The sequence below is a fragment of the Ambystoma mexicanum genome, chromosome 5q (genome assembly GCF_040938575.1).
Source record: "Ambystoma mexicanum isolate Mex_15411 chromosome 5q, UKY_AmexF1_1, whole genome shotgun sequence".
Lineage (NCBI taxonomy): Eukaryota > Metazoa > Chordata > Amphibia > Caudata > Ambystomatidae > Ambystoma > Ambystoma mexicanum.
The window spans coordinates 1,332,886,408-1,332,903,620 of record NC_090933.1 but is presented as its reverse complement, the minus strand read 5'-3'; the positions used below and the strand labels follow the sequence as shown (position 1 = coordinate 1,332,903,620).

The following is a 17,213-nucleotide window of genomic DNA, read 5'->3' as shown; positions in this document are numbered from 1 at the left end:
CTGCATTAACAGAGCACTGACATGCACTCACAGCTATCACAAAGCATTCTCCCGCTGCTGCATTAGAGCACTGACATGCACTCACTGCTATCACAAAGCATTCTCCCACTGCTGCGTTAACAGAGCACTGCCATGCACTCACAGCTATCACAAAGCATTCTCTCGCTGCTGCATTATAGCACTGACATGCACTCACTGATATCACAAAGCTTCTCACACTGCTGCATTACCAGAGCACTGACATGCACACACTCCTATCACAAAGCATTCTCCCACTGCCATATTAACAAAGCACTGACATGCACTCACTGCCATCACAAATCATTCTCCCACTGCTGCATTAACAGAGCACTGGCATGTACTCACTGCTATCAAAAAGCATACTCACACTGCTGCATTAGAGCACAGACATGCACCCACTGCTATCTCAAAGCATTCCCCCACTGCTGCATTAACAGAGCACTGGCATGTACTCACTGCTATCACAAAGCAGTCTCCCACTGCTGCATTACCAAAGCAATGGCATGCACTCACTGCTATCACAAAGCATTCTCCCACTACTGCATTACCAGAACACTGACATGCACTCACTGCTATCACAAAGCATTCTCCCACTGCTGCATTAGAGCACTGACATGCACTCACTGCTATCACAAAGCGTGCTCCCACTGCTGCATTAACAGAACACTGGCATGCACTCACTGCTATCACAACACATTCTCCCACTGTTGCATTACCAGAGCACAGACGTGCAACCACTGCTATCACAAAGCATTCTCCCACTGTTGCATTACCAGAGCACTGACATGCACACACTGCTATCACAAATCATTCTCCCACTGCTGCATTAACAGAGCACTGGCATGTACTCACTGCTATCAAAAAGCATTCTCCCACTGCTGCATTAACAGAGCACTGGCATGTGCTCGCTGTTATCACAAAACATTCGCACACTGCTGCATTACCAGAGCACTGACATGCACTCTCTGCTATCACAAAGCATTCTCCCACTGCTGCATAAACAGCGTACTGTTGTGCACTCACTGCTATCACAAAGCATTCTCCCACTGCTGCATTAACAGAGCAATGGTGTGCACTCACTGCTATCACAAAGCATTCTCCCACTGTGCAATTAACAGAACACTGACATGCACTCACTGCTATCACAAACCATTCTCCCACTACTGCATTAACAAAGCAATGACGTGCACTCACTTGTATCACAAAGCATTCTCCCTCTGTTGTATTAACAGATCACTGGCATGCACCCTCTGCTATCACAAAGCATTCTCCCACTGCTGCATAAACAGAGCACTGACATGACATCACTGCTATCACAAAGCATTCTCCCACTGCTGCATTAACATAGCACTGACATGCACCCACTGCTATCACAAAGCGCTCTCCCACTGCTGCATAAACAGAGCACTGACATGCACTCACTCCTTTCACAAAGCGTTCTCCCACTGATGTATTAACATAGCACTGACATGCACCCACTGCTATCACAAAGCGCTCTCCCACTGCTGCATTAACAGAGCACTGACATGCACTCACAGCTATCACAAAGCATTCTCCTGCTGCTGCATTAACAGAGCACTGACTTGCACTCACAGCTATCACAAAGCATTCTCCCGCTGCTGCATTGGAGCACTGAAATGCACTCACAGCTATCACAAAGCATTCTCCAACTGCTGCTTTAACAGAGCACTGACATGCAGCCATTGCTATCACAAATTATTCTTCCACTGCTGCATTAACATAGCACTGGCATACAATCACTGCTATCAAAAGGCATTCTCACACTGCTGCATTACCAGAGCACTGGCATGTACTCACTGCTATCAAAAGGCATTCTCCCACTGCTGTATTATCAGAGCACTGACATGCACTCACTGCTATCAAAACACATTCTCCCACTGCTGCATTAGAGCACAGACATGTACCCACTGCTATCACAAAGCATTCCCCCACTGTTCCATTTCCAGAGAATTGACATGCACTCACTGCTATCACAAAACATTCTCCCACTGCTGCATTACCAGAGCACTGGCATGCACTCACTGCTATCACAAAGCATTTCTCCCACTGCTGCATTACCAGAGTACTGGCATGCACTCACTGCTATCACAAAGCATTCTCCCACTGATGCATTAACAGAGCACTGATATGCACTTACTCCTATCACAAGGCATTCACCCACTACTGCATTAGAGCACTGACATGCACTCACTGCTATCACAAAGCGCTCTCCCACTGCTCCATTAACGGAGCACTGTCATGCACTCACTGCTATCAAAAGGAATTCTCCCACTGATGCATTACCAGAGCACTGGCATGTACTCACTGCTATCAAAAGGCATTCGCCCACTGCTGCATTATCAGAGCACTGACATGCACTCACTGCTATCACAACACATTCTCCGACTGCTGCATTATAGCACTGACATGCACCCATTGCTATCACAAAGTATTCTACCCCTGCTGAATTAACAGAGCACTGACATGCACTCACAGCTATCACAAAGCATTCTCCCGCTGCTGCATTAACAGAGCACTGATATGCACTCACAGCTATCACAAAGCATTCTCCCGCTGCTGCATTAGAGCACTGACATGCACTCACTGCTATCACAAAGCATTCTCCCACTGCTGCATTAACAGAGCACTGACATGTACTACTGCTATAACAAAGCTTCTCACACTGCTGCATTACCAGAGCACTGACATGCACACACTCCTATCACAAAGCATTCTCCCACTGCCACATTAACAAAGCACTGACATGCACCCACTGCCATCACAAATCATTCTTCCACTGCTGCATTAACAAAGCACTGGCATGCACTCACTGCTATCAAAAGGCATTCTCCCACTGGTGCATTACCAGAGCACTGGCATGTACTCACTGCAATCACAAAGGAGTCTCCCACTGCTGCATTACCAGAGCACTGGCATGCACTCACTGCTATGACAAAGCATTCTCCCACTGCTGCATTACCAGATCACTGACATGCACTCACTGCTATCACAAAGCATTCTCCCACTGCTGCATTAGAGCACTGACATGTACTCACTGCTATCACAAAGCGCTCTCCCACTGCTGTATTAACAGAGCACTGGCATGCACTCACTGCTATGACAAAGCATTCTCCCACTGCTGCATTAGAGCACTGACATGTACTCACTGCTATCACAAAGCGCTCTCCCACTGCTGCATTAACAGAGCACTGGTATGCACTCACTGCTATGACAAAGCATTCTCCCACTGCTGCATTACCAGAGCATTGACATGTACTCACTGCTATCACAACGCATTCTCTCATTGCTGCATTAGAGCACTGACATGCACCCACTGCTATCATAAATCATTCTCCCACTGCTGCATTAACAGAGCACTGGCATGCACTCACTGCTAACAAAAGGCATTCTCCCACTGCTGTATTAACAGAGCACTGGCATGCGCTCGCTGTTATCACAAAACATTCTCACACTGCTGCATAAACAGCGTACTGTTGTGCACTCACTGCTATCACAAAGCATTCTCCCACTGTGCAATTAACAGAACACTGACATGCACTTACTGCTATCACAAAGCATTCTCCCACTGCTGCATTAACAAAGCAATGACGTGCACTCACTGATAACACAAAGCATTCTCCCACTGTTGCATTACCAGAGCACTGGCATGCACCCTCTGCTATCACAAAGCATTCGCCCACTGCTGCATTAACAGAGCACTGACGTGCACTCACTGCAATCACAAAGCATTCTCCCACTGCTGCATTAGAGCACTGGCATGCATTCACTGCTATCGCAAGGCATTCTCCCACTGCTGCATTACCAGAGCACCGAAATGCACTCACTGCTATCACAAGGCATTATTCCACTGCAGCATTAACAGAGCACTGACATGCACTCACTGCTATCACAAAGAATTCTCCCACTGCTGCATTAGCAGAGCACTGACATACACCAACTGCTATCACAAAGCATTCTCCCACTGCTGCATTAACAGGGCACTGACATGCACTCACTGCTATCATAAGGCATTCTCTCGCTGCTGCATTACCAGAGCACTGGCATGCACTCACTGCTATCACAAGGCATTCTCACACTGCTTTATTAACAGAGCACTGACATGCACTCACTGCTATCACAAAGCATTCTCCCCCTGCTGCATTATCAGTCACTGACAAGCACTCACTGCTATCATAAGGCATTCGCTCACTGCTGCATTACCAGAGCACTGGCATGCACCCACTGCTATCACAAAGCAGTCACCCACTGCTGCATTACCAGAGCACTGACATGCACTCTTTGCTATCACAAAACATTCTCCCACTGCGCAATTAACAGAGCACTGACATGCACTCACTGCTATCACAAGGCATTCACCCACTGCTGCATTACCAGAGCACTGACATGCACTCTCTGCTATCACGAGGCATTCTCCCACTGCACAATTAACAGAGCACTGACATGCACTCACTGCAATCACAAAGCATTCTCCCACTGCTGCTTTAACAGAGCACTGACATGCACCCACTGCTATCACAACAGATTCTCCCACTGCCTCATTATAGCACTGGCATGCATTCACTGCTATCACAAGGCATTCTCCCACTGCTGCATTACCAGAGCACCGAAATGCACTCACTGCTATCACAAGGCATTATTCCACTGCAGCATTAACAGAGCACTGACATGCACTCACTGCTATCACAAGGCATTATTCCACTGCAGCATTAACAGAGCACTGACATGCACTCACTGCTATCACAAAGCATTCTCCCCTTCTGCTGCATCTGCAGAGCACTGACATACATCAACTGCTATCACAAAGCATTCTCCCACTGCTGCATTAACAGAGCACTGAGATGCACTCACTGCTATAATAAGGCATTCTCTCACTGCTGCATTAACAGAACACGTGCATGCACTCACTGCTATCACAAGGCATTCTCACACTGCTGTATTAGCAGAGCACTGACATGCACCCACTGCTATCACAAAGCATTCTCCCACTGCAGCTTTAACAGAACACTGACATGCACCGACTGCTATCACAAAGGATTCTCCCACTGCTGCATTATAGCACTGGCATGCATTCACTGCTATCACAAGGCATTCTCTAACTGCTGCATTACCAGAGCACCGAAATGCACTCACTGCTATCACAAGGCATTATTCCACTGCAGCATTAACAGAGCACAGACATGCACTCACTGCTATCACAAAGCATTCTCCCCTTCTGCTGCATCTGCAGAGCACTGACATACACCAACTGCTATCACAAAGCATTCTTCCACTGCTGCATTAACAGAGCACTGACATGTACTCACTGCTATCATAAGGCATTCTCTCACCGCTGCATTACCAGAGCACTGGCATGCACTCACTGCTATCACAAGGCATTCTCACACTGCTGTATTAACAGAGCACTGACATGCACCCACTGCTATCACAAAGCATTCTCCCACTGCTGCATTAGCAGAGCACTGACATGTACTCACTGCTATAACAAAGCGCTCTCCCACTGCTGCATTAACAGAGCACTGGCATGCACTCACTGCTATGACAAAGCATTCTCCCACGGCTGCATTAGAGCACTGACATGTACTCACTGCTATCACAAAGCGCTCTCCCACTGCTGCATTAACAGAGCACTGGTATGCACTCACTGCTATGACAAAGCATTCTCCCACTGCTGCATTACCAGAGCATTGACATGCACTCACTGCTATCACAACGCATTCTCTCATTGCTGCATTAGAGCACTGACATGCACCCACTGCTATCATAAATCATTCTCCCACTGCTGCATTAACAGAGCACTGGCATGCACTCACTGCTAACAAAAGGCATTCTCCCACTGCTGTATTAACAGAGCACTGGCATGCGCTCGCTGTTATCACAAAACATTCTCACACTGCTGCATAAACAGCGTACTGTTGTGCACTCACTGCTATCACAAAGCATTCTCCCACTGTGCAATTAACAGAACACTGAAATGCACTTACTGCTATCACAAAGCATTCTCCCACTGCTGCATTAACAAAGCAATGACGTGCATTCACTGATAACACAAAGCATTCTCCCACTGTTGCATTAACAGAGCACTGGCATGCACCCTCTGCTATCACAAAGCATTCACCCATTGCTGCATAAACAGAGCACTGCCATGAACTCACTGCTATCACAAAGCATTCTCCCACTGCTGCATTACCAGAGCACTGACATGCACTCACTGCTATCACAAAACATTCTCCTCCTGCTGCATTAACAGAGCACTGACGTGCACTCACTGCAATCACAAAGCATTCTCCCACTGCTGCATTAGAGCACTGGCATGCATTCACTGCTATCACAAGGCATTCTCCCACTGCTGCATTACCAGAGCACCGAAATGCACTCACTGCTATCACAAGGCATTATTCCACTGCAGCATTAATAGAGCACTGACTTGCACTCACTGCTATCACAAAGAATTCTCCCACTGCTGCATTAGCAGAGCACTGACATACACCAACTGCTATCACAAAGCATTCTCCCACTGCTGCATTAACAGAGCACTGACATGTACTCACTGCTATCACAAAGCATTCTCACACTGCTGTATTAACAGAGCACTGACATGCACCCACTGCTATCATAAGGCATTCTCTCACCACTGCATTACCAGAGCACTGGCATGCACTCACTGCTATCACAAGGCATTCTCACACTGCTGTATTAACAGAGCACTGACATGCACTCACTGCTATCACAAAGCATTCTCCCACTGCTGCATTAGCAGAGCACTGACATGCACTCACTGCTATCACAACACATTATCCCCCTGCTGCATTATCAGTCACTGACAAGCACTCACTGCTATCATAAGGCATTCACTCACTGCTGCATTAACAGAGCACTGGCATGCACTCACTGCTATCACAAAGCAGTCACCCAATGCTGAATTACCAGAGCACTGACATGCACTCTTTGCTATCACAAAACATTCTCCCACTGCGCAATTAACAGAGCACTGACATGTACTCACTGCTATCATAAGGCATTCTCTCACCACTGCATTACCAGAGCACTGGCATGCACTCACTGCTATCACAAGGCATTCTCACACTGCTGTATTAACAGAGCACTGACATGCACCCACTGCTATGACAAAGCATTCTCCCACTGCTGCATTAGCAGAGCACTGACATGTACTCACTGCTATCACAAAGCGCTCTCCCACTGCTGCATTAACAGAGCACTGGTATGCACTCACTGCTATGACAAAGCATTCTCTCACTGCTGCATTACCAGAGCATTGACATGCACTCACTGCTATCACAACGCATTCTCTCATTGCTGCATTAGAGCACTGACATGCACCCACTGCTATCATAAATCATTCTCCCACTGCTGCATTAACAGAGCCTGGGCATGCACTCACTGCTAACAAAAGGCATTCTCCCACTGCTGTATTAACAGAGCACTGGCATGCGCTCGCTGTTATCACAAAACATGCTCACACTGCTGCATAAACAGCGTACTGTTGTGCACTCACTGCTATCACAAAGCATTCTCCCACTGTGCAATTAACAGAACACTGACATGCACTTACTGCTATCACAAAGCATTCTCCCACTGCTGCATTAACAAAGCAATGACGTGCACTCACTGATAACACAAAGCATTCTCCCACTGTTGCATTAACAGAGCACTGGCATGCACCCTCTGCTATCACAAAGCATTCGCCCAGTGCTGCATAAACAGAGCACTGACATGAACTCACTGCTATCACAAAGCATTCTCCCACTGCTGCATTACCAGAGCACTGACATGCACTCACTGTTATCACAAAACATTCTCCTCCTGCTGCATTAACAGAGCACCGACGTTCACTCACTGCAATCACAAAGCATTCTCCCACTGCTGCATTAGAGCACTGGCATGCATTCACTGCTATCACAAGACATTCTCCCACTGCTGCATTACCAGAGCACCGAAATGCACTCACTGCTATCACAAGGCATTATTCCACTGCAGCATTAAAAGAGCACTGACATGCACTCACTGCTATCACAAAGAATTCTCCCACTGCTGGATTAGCAGAGCACTGACATACACCAACTGCTATCACAAAGCATTCTCCCACTGCTGCATTAACAGAGCACTGACATGCACTCACTGCTATCATAAGGCATTCTCTCGCTGCTGCATTACCAGAGCACTGGCATGCACTCACTGCTATCACAAGGCATTCTCACACTGCTTTATTAACAGAGCACTGACATGCACTCACTGCTATCACAAAGCATTCTCCCACTGCTGCATTAGCAGAGCACTGACATGCACTCACTGCTATCACAACACATTATCCCCCTGCTGCATTATCAGTCACTGACAAGCACTCACTGCTATCATAAGGCATTCACTCACTGCTGCATTAACAGAGCACTGGCATGCATTCACTGCTATCACAAAGCAGTCACCCACTGCTGCATTACCAGAGCACTGACATGCACTCTTTGCTATCACAAAACATTCTCCCACTGCGCAATTAACAGAGCACTGACATGCACTCACTGCTATCACAAGGCATTCACCCACTGCTGCATTACCAGAGCACTGACATGCACTCTCTGCTATCATGAGGCATTCTCCCACTGCGCAATTAACAGAGCATCGACATGCACTCACTGCAATCACAAAGCATTCTCCCACTGCCTCATTATAGCACTGGCATGCATTCACTGCTATCACAAGGCATTCTCCCACTGCTGCATTACCAGAGCACCGAAATGCACTCACTGCTATCACAAGGCATTATTCCACTGCAGCATTAACAGAGCACTGACATGCACTCACTGCTATCACAAGGCATTATTCCACTGCAGCATTAACAGAGCACTGACATGCACTCACTGCTATCACAAAGCATTCTCCCCTTCTGCTGCATCTGCAGAGCACTGACATACAGCAACTGCTATCACAAAGCATTCTCCCACTGCTGCATTAACAGAGCACTGACATGCACTCACTGCTATCATAAGGCATTCTCTCACTGCTGCATTAACAGAACACGTGCATGCACTCACTGCTATCACAAGGCATTCTCACACTGCTGTATTAACAGAGCACTGACATGCACCCACTGCTATCGCAAAGCATTCTCCCACTGCTGCTTTAACAGAACACTGACATGCACCCACTGCTATCACAAAGGATTCTCCCACTGCTGCATTACCAGAGCACCGAAATGCACTCACTGCTATCACAAGGCATTATTCCACTGCAGCATTAACAGAGCACTGACATGCACTCACTGCTATCACAAAGCATTCTCCCCTTCTGCTGCATCTGCAGAGCACTGACATACACCAACTGCTATCACAAAGCATTCTCCCACTGCTGCATTAACAGAGCACTGACATGTACTCACTGCTATGACAAAGCATTCTCACACTGCTGTATTAACAGAGCACTGACATGCACCCACTGCTATCACAAAGCATTCTCCCCTTCTGCTGCATCTGCAGAGCACTGACATACACCAACTGCTATCACAAAGCATTCTCCCACTGCTGCATTAACAGAGCACTGACATGTACTCACTGCTATCACAAAGCATTCTCACACTGCTGTATTAACGGAGCACTGACATGCACCCACTGCTATCATAAGGCATTCTCTCACCGCTGCATTACCAGAGCACTGGCATGCACTCACTGCTATCACAAGGCATTCTCACACTGCTGTATTAACAGACCACTGACATGCACCCACTGCTATCACAAAGCATTCTCCCACTGCTGCATTAGCAGAGCACTGACATGCACCCACTGCTATCACAAAGCATTCTCCCACTGCTGCATTAGCAGAGCACTGACATGCACTCACTGCTATCACAACACATTCTCCCCCTGTTGCATTAACAGTCACTGACAAGCACTCACTGCTATCATAAGGCATTCTCTCACTGCTGCATTACCCGACCACTGGCATGCACTCACTGCTATCACAAAGCATTCTCCCACTGCTGCATTAACATAGCACTGGCATGCACCCACTGCTATCACAAAGTGCTCTCCCACTGCTGCATAAACAGAACACTGGCATGCACTCACTCCTTTCACAAAGCATTCTCCCACTGCTGTATTAACAGAGCACTGACATGCACTCACTGCTATCATAAGGCATTCTCTCACTGCTGCATTACCAGAGCACTGGCATGCACTCACTGCTATCACAAGGCATTCTCACACTGCTGTATTAACAGAGCACTGACATGCACCCACTGCTATCACAAAGCATTCTCCCACTGCTGCATTACCAGAGCACTGACAAGCACTCACTGCTATCATAAGGCATTCTCTCACTGCTGCATTACCCGACCACTGGCATGCACTCACTGCTATCACAAAGCAGTCGCCCACTGCTGCATTAGCAGGTCTGTCTATTTTCTGAGGCTTTACCTTGAGTATCCTAATGGTATTGACGGATGAGGACATCCATAACTCACTTGCCTTAATCTTTTATTATCTACTCGAGGGACATCCCTATTTGGTTTGGAGAAAGGATAACTTGTTTGCGTTCATCAGGGACCCTATTAACCATCCTGCAATCAGCCAGCTGCTCGTGGAGCTTTTGGAACAGATCCAGCAACTTCCTGAAAACGTTATGAGACTGCACTAAATAAAATATGGTTTTTCCTTCCTTAAAAGTAAAGATAGAAAATGGGAAATATTGATAGCAATAATAATGTAGCAAACAATGAGAGACCACCACGATGAGCAAGAGGCTACTGCTGTATCCGGTGGACCTGCATCATGTTTATTGTTATTCTACTTTCTCTCACAATATGTACTGTCTATTATGTAGATCCAAGTAAGGCAGTAGTTCCTGTATATCTTCCTATGCAGCAGGAGGGTACAGATGTGGCAACTACAAGGCAGCTAAGGCCTTATGTGATAGCTCCTACTCCAGTGGTAAATGAGAAAGTACCTAGTCTTGCAACAAAAACTCTAAGGGTCCCTATGGAGGGAGGACAAGACTGCACGTTGTTCAGGATATTTGGTTACTTTTGTGTAATGCAAACAGAAAGACACATTTTGTGACTGATTCTACGCCAGTAGCACATGTAATGACACCAATTTCACTGACAAATGTCTCTATGATTCCCCCAGTTAGAGGGAATGATGCTGACATACTTCATGAGATGATCGTAAGAGATCATGAGGCAAGAAGGTGACCTAAGAGAAGCACAAGAGAAGATGATCATGAATTGAATGGTTATCTAGACAGCGCAGCACATTTGGAAAATAACATGTGGTATCAGCACATGAAAGATGTAGGCTAACAAACTTCAGACGAGGAAAGCTATGCATGTGCACTCCTGCCCTAAAGTATGGGGAAGTCTAAGATATTCATAGCTATTGAAATAGATGTTCAGACCGCACACTGTCTATCTCACTTTGCACACTGTGCAGAGTAAGAGGCAAATTTATGGAACAAACTGCTTATCTAGAATGGGCAACAGAATGGACAGATCCAGATGAAGATGATTATGTGCAAGACACAAAGACAAGCGAAAGAGCTGACACCAAGAATCACGTGATAAGATACAAATGGCCTGGAGTGAAAGGAGCTGGAATTAGATGGGAAATGAACAGGAATCCTGAGAGTCCAGGAAAATCTGAAGATGACAAATGCAGATCTGGGGATCAGTGCTTTCTCCAGATGGATGGGAAGAAGGAGTGGTTATCTGTAGAGTCTGGGTTATAATTTGTTGCCCCAAACCAACTATTGACATTGTACAAGATGGATGCAAGCCTCTACGGCCAAGACTTGCTAAACTACTGACATGGGTCAAAGATAAATAGTGCAAATAGTGCTTCTGAAAAGTGCAAAGCTGTGTTTCAGAAATAATGGCTCAAGAAAAATGGGAGAAAATCAGAAATGTGGTCGAATCATTGATGTGCCAGGAATGAGCATTGGGACTGCAGTGATAATGGATCAATACTGGGCCTGTGGATCCAAAGCTTATATGAAGCTGCCCAAAAATTGGGGAGGTCTGTGTTCTGTACTAAACGTCCATGTTCCAGCATTGGTGATTCCAAAGAGTAACCTGGATATTTTTGAGTTTCCAAAAGCAGATGCTCACCTGAGAAAGAAGAGAGCTGCTGCACTCCTGAATCGAGTGAAGGGGGATATTTATTTCTCTGCCAAATCAATTGACGCTTTTGATGCCATACCATCTGAACATAGTTTGTTCAGTCAGACATCTTCGATATTCATAACTATCTTAATGCCTAGGATCCAGACTGCAGCAAACACCAAATGGTTACAGATAACCAGATGGGAGCTTCTTCATACAATCAACACAACCATAAAGGGATTCAATGCTATCAAGGAGGTGTTGAGAGCCATATAATTGATGACTCTCCAGAATAGATATGTCCTTGATATACTCACAGCTATGGAAGGAGGTGTTTGTACCAAAATCAGAGAATCATATTGCACTTTCATACCTTCTCATGATCACAGGAATTGCACCTTGACGGGGGCCGTAATGATGCTGATGAAGTTACATGGCCAGATGATATGATATGATATGGCATTTGTAACGCGCCTATACACAAGTGTTTCATAGACAAAGTGGAATACATTGCTGATGATAGTTGGTTTGGATCAATCTTTTTGTGGGTTCCACAATGGATGGCAGACATATTCAAGTTCCTTGGAGCCCTGATAGTGATGGTTCTACTTGGATTCTGTTGATCAGGATAATTAGAGCAAGAAGACTGCAAAGAAAGCTGTTGAAATGAAGATTACGATTGATGTCGAATCAGGATGGGAAACCAAAGAGATGAAGACATCAGAGACTATGTGAAAGCCAGCATTCACACACCAGAGTGAACTAAGTTCCTCTACCCGAAGAACCACCAGAAGTATGTGGGAAAATTGATTTACTGTAGTCCAAGTTTACAATGCATGCTTATGTCTTGGAGTAAAGAGGAGCATTTGAATTCAGCAGGATGCCTGAAAGGAGTCATAAAGATATGGGTCCTAACAAAGTCTTTCTTCAGACAGGGATGTCTAGATGTGATAACTGATGAGCGAGTGGTCGATGAATCGTCCAGAGGGGGGGAGTGTAAAGGTGGAGCCAAGTCCCCCAACCCAAAGCTCCTCCCCCATGTTGCCTATATGTTGGGAGCCAGAGTGTCAGACAAGTGCAGTACCAGTAAGAATACCAATACCGAAAAGGATCATGGAAGCAAGGTTCCCAATGAGAAAGCCATACATGCACAACAATATGATGGCCATTTGAATGAAATCCCTGAGAAAATGGGAACGACGGGCAAAGGTGCAGATTGGTGATGTCAGAAGGAGCAATGCTGACGCACTTGTAAGCAGAACTGAAGAATATAAACATTTTATAGAATCAAAGGAGGGGGTGTCAAAGATGAACAACATTGTGGGCTTCGTGATGAAGATGTTCATGCTACATAAAATGATGAAGATATCAAGTCATTTTACAATTGTACAGTTGCAGAAACACAAGTAGACAAGTATTCTCTAAGGCTGGCTATATAGTGAATAGATTGCGGCGATGCACCAACGTATATCTATAGGAATAAGTGGAGTACAGCTATTCCATAATGCATTTTAGCAGAGCTGGACGCTGTGAGCAGAAAGCTTTTTCCAGTGTGTGTCGCAGTATGAAATTGAAAGCTTAACCATGGAGGTGAAACAAGGAAAGGCTTGGTTGGCCTAACACCAATCAGTCAAGGCCACTGCGAGTCAGAATGTTCTAATGGAAGCAACAATTAATTTGTGAAAAGAATAAACTCTCGTTGAGGTCTGGTGGAGAAATTCTAAAGACGTCAAAGGTTCTTCATTTAATAGAGTTTAATACAGCAAAAGGCTCTAAATCATGGTCTGCAGTCACGTGGATGGATGAAAATCCAAACTGTGAGGCAAGGGATGCCTGCACTCCCTCAAATGAATGGTCACAGAGAACAAACTCAAGGCCAATCTTCAAAGCCTTAATTGACTGGCAGACTGCAGAGAGATGATGGATAGTGGGATAATTGGTGGGAAGCTATGGTTAGTACCAGCTTACTAAGCACCTGGGTGCCAGCCTGCATGGGATGTCATGTATTTAATGATGTTTGTTGTGACTTGCACTTGGGAGGGGCTTAGTTTCCCACCTGTTGTTAGATACCCTGTCACCTTCCCTGAACAATATGGAACATATACCTAGATGTTCCCTTTAAGCCTATCGCTTCCCCAAATAGGTTTTTTGTAGTTTGCCATTTAGGTTAACGTCATTGATGATGAATTTTTAGTATACAAATGCTGTTTTTTCATATTATGTTTGAGATTGCTTGTGCAACGTCAGATGATGTCTGTTGTACTCCCTGTTTTAGATAATTGACATTAAAACAGTTGAACTTTGCTAACTTTCTGAGTCAGTTTTTATTATTGATGTTTGAGTATATTCTGCACCACAATCCATTTCTAAGTATTGCTACCTCGCCTTAAAGTGCTGGGTCAGTCGCCCAGTTCACGTGGTAGCAGAGCTGATGGTTAAAGATCCATCATCGATTTAGTAAGGTTTGGGGTCCCAGCAATATCGGACATTCTCCGCCATTTAGCTGAAATAACGTGAGGCTCCTTGTAGATAGTGGCTGTTAGTTTAAAGAAAAAAATGTGCAGGTACAGGTGGGACGGGACCCTCGGTTTCAAACAAAATTCCCCTCCATACTTCGAAAACATGAATGGTGAGTAGGCTGAGTGAGATGGCAAACTGAATGAGTATTGATTGGGGAAGCGTGATAAAATAAGGATAGAGTAACTGAGGCTTGGTTGGGGTATTTTACTTTTATTTTAGTTTAAGACTAAGAGCGTCAGAAGTGCGAGATGATGAGCATCACAATTTAAGAGTCTATAGGCGAAGAGCGACCTACATAGTGAGCCCAGGATCCTACGTCAAGGATGTCTAGAAGGAGCTTGTCCTAAATTCCAAGGGGACATATATAGGCTACGAATGACCAAGGTGTCGTTAAAGAGGACAGCTCATACTCCATAGGAGTAATTTTTAGGGGCAGGAATAGTAACGAGGAGCGTGGACGACTGTATATGTGGGACAACCACTCTGTCAGTATTGTCTGTCTGTCCTGTCTGTCTGGATATTGAATATGATATATGTGGTAAGGAAATTAAATATTGAAAGAAAATGAGGAAGAAGTGGACAGTGGTGGAAGCATTGAGTTTTGAACATTATTTATTTATTTAGTGACTGATGATTTTCAGTGAATAAGTAGATTGAAATTTAACGTGATATAGAGGTTTGGAGCTGCGACGATTGTTGCATGCTCATATTGTATCAGTGTTCTGGAAAGCATTTATCTGTGTAAAATAATAGTGAACTGTCATAGTTGATTTTGACTAAAGTCATGATGGAAGATATTACTGCTCTCATACACGTGTGCAGGCAGCTGCCAAAACATGCACCAAATTTGAAGCAGTACAGTGCAGAATGGGTTAAGTGTATGGCAGATAGAATGTTCATGCCATGGCCGCAAGGGACATCACTGTCTAAAGAAGTTTTGCAGCAGATGACAACATATTTGCATGCTACATGCACAGGGAAACAGTTAGAGAAAAGGTTAGTGAGCTTAGAACTCTGGAAGATGTATCAGGAGAAACGCCAAGACCCACCTCTTGAGGACTGGATGCTTATCTAGTGTAAAGAGGGGGGTGGCAAGCCTTTTGCTCCACCTACCGCACCTGAGATAAATGGTGATAGTCCAAAAGATGAAGGATTATATCCTTTAAGAGAGCTTAAGGCAGGGACAGGGTATAGCAAACCTACGTATAAGTCACCTGCATGTAACAGTGACGAGAGTCCAAAAAAGACTCCAGAAAGTCTCATTGGATAGGGAGAAATGGGACAAGGAGAAAAGGGATAAAGAGAGAAGTGACAAACAAGCTATGTCTTTGGACATAGAGAGAGAAATAAAGAGATGGAAAGGAGAGAGAGATAAAACTGATGAGGCAGCACTCATACAGAACTAATGGATGGGCGGTTAGATATGATGGAAAGAGTATCAAAGAAGTAAGGCAGAAGGAAGATCAGGACAATCAAGACAGGAAAGATATAGAACGAGAGAAATGATTGAAAGAAGACAAAGCTAAAAGAAAGAGTAGACAAAGGCGAGAACAGCTGTATCAAGATGAACAGTTCAAAAAACAGGAAAAAGCAGAGGAACAAAGGAAGCTTGATAACAGAGAGAACGCAATCAAAGAACGAGATAGATTAGAAAAGAGAGAAGGACAGAAATTAAGAGAAAAAAGATTTCAAAGATGCAAAGATGAAGAAGTGCATAGAGCAAACGAGAGAAGAGAGATGAAAAGACAGGAAGAGGACAAGGCTAGAGAAAAATCTAAAATGAAGGGGAGTCAATGAGGAAATGGAACGAAAGAGAAGAGAAAGGGCACACGATCTTGATCGCATAGAAAAGGAATTAATGGAGCCTAATCCAGTAGTAGCATGGGAGGACCTAGAAGAATTTTTCCTAACACAGGAGCCATTGCCAGGGCCATCTAGATAAGACCAAGAAGATGATTATGACATAGGAGCCATAGGATAGAAAATTGATAATGTTTATGATGACATGATGGCCAAAAGTGAATAAAAAAAATAAGGGAAACAATTATCGATTTGGAGGTGTACAGCCATGAGGCAAGTAGGGAGGTTCATTTACCTCGAGCATAAAGCCTTGTCTTTTAAAGGCTGAATCTGAATAGAGATGAGAAAGAAGGAAGCCACACCAGTTGGGGACAGGATATGTCAGGCGAAGACAGGGAAACCGTCCATGGGGAGGAGGGATACAGTGCATGTGGTACTGAGGGGTGTTCAATGACAGAAGTAGAAGTAAGATGGTCAGATCTAGACCTACCCAAACTGAGTACGCCATAATCACTGGCGAGGCTAAATCGACCCAAAGGGCGATCCCATAGTGTGAGGGGGAACTCGCCACCTTATGTGAGCAGGTTAAGGTCATTACCTGGAAGAAGACCGTGTGGAACCATTGTCCCTACTATGGACAGGCAAACGATGGAGGATGAGTGCGATTTTGGGATCTCACCATTCCCATTGTCAGAGAAAGAAGGGGTCAGACCACAGTATATTCCTTGGCCCCAGATGGATAAGG

At 45.2% G+C, this 17,213-nt stretch overlaps 1 pseudogene; it reads left to right on the top strand.

The window, feature by feature from the left end:
* Window positions 1-17,213, top strand: part of LOC138498090 (zinc finger protein 850-like) — a 376,054-nt pseudogene that overhangs the window by 341,194 nt on the left and 17,647 nt on the right.